The sequence below is a fragment of the Nematolebias whitei genome, chromosome 12 (assembly GCF_014905685.2).
Source record: "Nematolebias whitei isolate Nwh7 chromosome 12, NemWhi1, whole genome shotgun sequence".
In the NCBI taxonomy this organism is placed as follows: domain Eukaryota; kingdom Metazoa; phylum Chordata; class Actinopteri; order Cyprinodontiformes; family Rivulidae; genus Nematolebias; species Nematolebias whitei.
Window position 1 is genome coordinate 7,846,923 of NC_056509.1, and position 4,464 is coordinate 7,851,386.

The window sequence follows — 4,464 nt, forward strand, 5'->3', positions numbered from 1 at the left end:
AGAATCTTACATACCTCTGGGACGCAAAGAGACTGACTCCGAGACAAGCACACTGGTCTTTGTTTTTTAACTGCTTCAACTACATTCTAACCTTCAGACCCGGTTCTAAGAATGTTAAACCTGATGCCCTCTCCCGACAGTTTTCATCCCCAGACAGTCCGGAGATTGATGAGAGCATCATCCCCTCGGCTTGTGTTGTGGGGGTCCTCACATGGGACATTGAAAAGGAGGTACGAGAGGCTCAAAAGGATGAACCTGACCCTGGTACAGGACCTACCAGGACCCTCTTCGTCCCCTCTGTCATGAGGGCCAAGGTACTGAATTGGATACACACCCACAAGTTTTCCTGTCACCCTGGCACTTCTTGCATGCTCTCTCTTACAAAGAGACATTTTTGGTGGCCCACCCTCGCCGAAGATGTGAAAGGGTTCATAGCAGCCTGCCCCACCTATGCACGCAATAAGACCGGTAATCAACCTCCTGCCGGCCTGCTACAACCTCTACCCACTCCTAGCCGTCCCTGGTGTCACATCTCGGTGGATTTCATCACGGGTCTACCCCCCAGCGAAGGAAACACCGCCATCTTAACCATCATCGACAGGTGAAAAGCAGATCATTTTGTTCCCCTGCCTAAGCTGCCATCGGCTTTTGAGACCGCCCAATTGTTGATCCAGCACATCTTCAGAATTCATGGTATATCCTCTGACGTGGTCTCGGATCGTGGTCCACAATTTGTTTCCCAGGTCTGGCGAGCCTTCTGCAAGACTTTAGGGGCATCCTCCAGTCTCACATCAGGGTACCATCCACAATCTAATGGCCAGGCTGAGCGCTGCAATCAGGAACTGGAGACCACTCTTCGTTGCATCGTCGAAAGAAACCCCTCAGCCTGGAGCCAGCACCTGGTGTGGGTGGAGTATGCTCACAACACCCATACGTCTTCGGCCACAGGTATGTCCCCTTTCGAGGTCTCCCTTGGCTATATCCCTCCTTTGTTCCCCAGCCAAGAGTCTGACGTTTCCGTCCCATCGGTTCAGCACCATTTTCGCCGTTGTCGACGAGTCTGGCATCAGGCTAAGACGGCACTCACACGGACGGCAGCCCAAAACAAAAGGTTTGCTGATCGTCACCGTACTCCAGCTCCTTCTTACCAGGTGGATCAAGAGGTGTGGCTTTCTACCAGGGACATCCACCTTAAGGATTCAACCAGGAAGTTGGCACCCCGGTTCATCGGTCCTTTTCCCATCATGAAGGTCATAAATCCCTCTGCTGTACGCCTCCAACTCCCCAGCTCCATGAAGATCCATCCAACCTTCCACGTCTCTCGGATTAAACCTGTTTCAGTGAATCCCTTGTGGCCTCCGGCCGACCTCCCTCCACCCACTCGGTTAATTGACAATCATCCGGCCTTCAGCGTCAGGACCATTCTGGACGTACGATGCCGTGGAAGAGGTTTTCAATACCTTGTGGATTGGGAGGGTTATGGACCTGAAGAAAGGTCATGGATTCCTCTGTCTTTTATCCTAGACCCGAGTCTCATCACAGCGTTTTTCAGTGCTCACCCCGAGAAACGCCTCAGGTCGCCTGGGGGCGACTCTTGGGGGGGGGGGGTGTACTGTAAGAGTTCCACTGCCTGCAGCTCCTTCTCCAAGATGGCCGCTGATTACCACCAGCAGCTGTCATCCATCCACCTAAGAAGATCCTCTACTATTTAAGGCTGCAGTCCAGTGTGACTCGACGCTGGAGCATTGTACCCTTTTTGGTATTATTGCTTTTGGCCTGTAGTTCATTGTGATTGACAAAGTGTTACTTACCTTCTATTTTTGTGCCCGCAGTCATCCTGCTTCCTCGAGTCCTGTCCTGGAATTCCCGTTGTCTCTGGTTCCTGCTCTCTGTGCCTCGCCTTTCAGCCATACGCCAGTTCACCTGTCCACCCATGCTTAACATTGACGCTACCATCTGTCAGAGAAAAACTAGCATTAATTCTTTACGTACAATCCTGCCAGTGGACCTCCTCTGAACCAACTCTTTTCCCCAGGATCTTCCTTGGAGAGGACCACTTGTAAATAATTCACTGTATATAATAAACACTTATCTTTTTATAATCGTATTTTGTCCTTTCTGGTCTCATACAAATCTGGGTTCCCCGCGTTATGACATTATATTTCATGATTTTATGCTTTTATTCATGTTGCTGTAATATCTTGTTATTAATATTTGATCCTGTGGTCTTTTTTGGTAAGCACTTGGATAACAGTTACTGTTTTAAATGTGCTATATAAATAAATGTGACTTGACTCTCAAACCAGCCGGTCAAAGCAGATGGCCGCTTGTCCTGAGCCTGGTTCTGCTGGAGGTTTCTTCCTTTTAAAATGGAGTTTTTCCTTTCCACTGTTGCCTCTGTGCTTGTTCAGGATGGGAGAATGCAACAAAGCCAAGATTCAACTTGTCTGCTGGCCTCCTTAGATAGAGAACTTTAGTAATTGGCTTTTTAATGTATGTGAATGTTCCTGTAAAGTGCCCTGAGACAACTTTGTTGTGATTTGGTGCTATATAAATAAACTGAATTGAATTGACATGTGGGCATGGCAGGGAGTTGACCCTACCACTTTCTGGTCCCAAGTTGGCTGCCCTACCTCTACACCATCTCGGCCCCATAAGGCTTACGTCACCTGGTATTCCCAGGCAGTCTCCCATCCAAGTACCAACCAGGCCTGACCCTGCTTAGCTTCTGAGATCAGACGAGATTGGGTGTGTTCAGGGCGGTATGGCCATAAACAGGAAGAACAGAAAGAAAATAGAAAGAACAAAGTTGAGTTAGAAGAAAATGAAATGGCTATGAAAAAAAGACGGTGGAGTGGGAGAAGGAGGGGCCATAGCCATGGAAGGAGAGGAATGAGGAGGAAAAGACGTGGAGAAGAGAGATGAAGGTCAGGGGTAGAATGGAGTAATAAGAGCATTAGAGTGAGAGACGAGGCAGAAAATCCAACACTTTACATGAAAGAGTGAGAAACTGAAAATGGTCAGGTCCAAACTAAATGAGAGAAGAAAAAGGCCATGAGGGAATAATGGATGAAAGAGCAGGACATACTGTACATTGTGTGACAGAGGCAGAGACAGTGTCAGACTGTTTGTGTGTATTGCTGAAACAAAAAGGCAAGAAGGGGAAAGCCCAGCAGATCTTGTCTAGAGGGGAAATTGCATTGCTAAGGATTTATTGCTTTATGTGTAATTTGGTTCAACTAGTGCCAGAAGAGAAAATCCATTGAAGACTCCTCTCTGCTGCTGCTCCTTTGGAGAGACGTTAATGCACGGATGAAGGAGCTATCATGCACCCTGAAAGGAACACACCCAGGCTGAAGGAGGAGGGGGCCGCTAATAAGAAAGACCCTTGATTTAGATATTGCTCTGTTCACCATGCACAAAGTATGAGTCTGTTTCTGCTGGTTTGTATCCTACAGCTAGTATGGGTAAAAATGTAAATGATCCATCTTATTTAAAAAAGTTAAATCTGGTCTTCTGGACATTCAAAAAAACAAAACAAAAAAAAATTGTAGAAACGTTTCGTCTTTCATCCGAAAGACTTCTTCAGTCTGAGGTGCTGTATTCAGCCCAGTCTTATAAATAGCACCTTTTTGTAGTTTATCAACCAGTTTGCTGCTGACAGCCAAAACCAGCTGCTCACATGATCAAGGAGGACCATCAGCCTAACAATGGATCATTAGCACACTGATGGCTGTTTACTATTCACAGGGGGCTGAGGGATACTAGCAATCACAGCATTGTAAGAGAATGACAGTTGAACATGGAGAGAGAGAGAGAGAGAGAGAGAGAGAGAGAGAGAGAGAGAGAGAGAGAGAGAGAGAGAGAGAGAGAGAGAGAGAGAGAGAGAGAGAGAGAGAGAGAGAGAGAGAGAGTCCCTGTGTCCCTGTGATGGACTGGAGACCTGTCCAGGGTGTCTCCTGCCTCTCGCACAGTGACTGTTGGATATGGGCACCAGTGACCCCTGCAACATGAAAAGGAAGAAGCAAGTAAAGATAATGGATGGATGGATGAATGATGGATAGCTAGTTGGATGGATGTATTTTATGGCTTTTTGTGGTTTGTTAGTGCGCAATGCTGTTGTTTCTGTTTAAATCTGCTTTTCTTTATCACCTTTACTTTGAAAAGCAATGTTTAAAATCATGAGCTGTCGTTGATTTTTCCATCTTGACATTTGTAGGCTTTCTTTTGATACAAATCTTGTTCAAGATTCAACCAGTTTAAAATGTGTTGCCAGTAGGTGGTAATAATGGGCTCCTGCAGGTTACTGGTCTTAAAAATCACCACCATGTCTGTAAGTGTGTCACTTTTACAGATATTCAGCTAACATTTGTTGGGCTAGTAGATAAGGGTAGTCCCCAGCACAAACTCTGAGCGGGAGATCATGTAATATTACATGGGATGTTGTTTAATGGGTATAAAAAG

General features: G+C 46.5%; 1 pseudogene; it reads right to left on the reverse strand.

Annotated features, from left to right (window-relative positions):
• Positions 1–2,657: 2,657 nt before the first annotated feature.
• On the reverse strand, positions 2,658–2,776 carry LOC119418776 (annotated as a pseudogene).
• Positions 2,777–4,464: the final 1,688 nt, after the last annotated feature.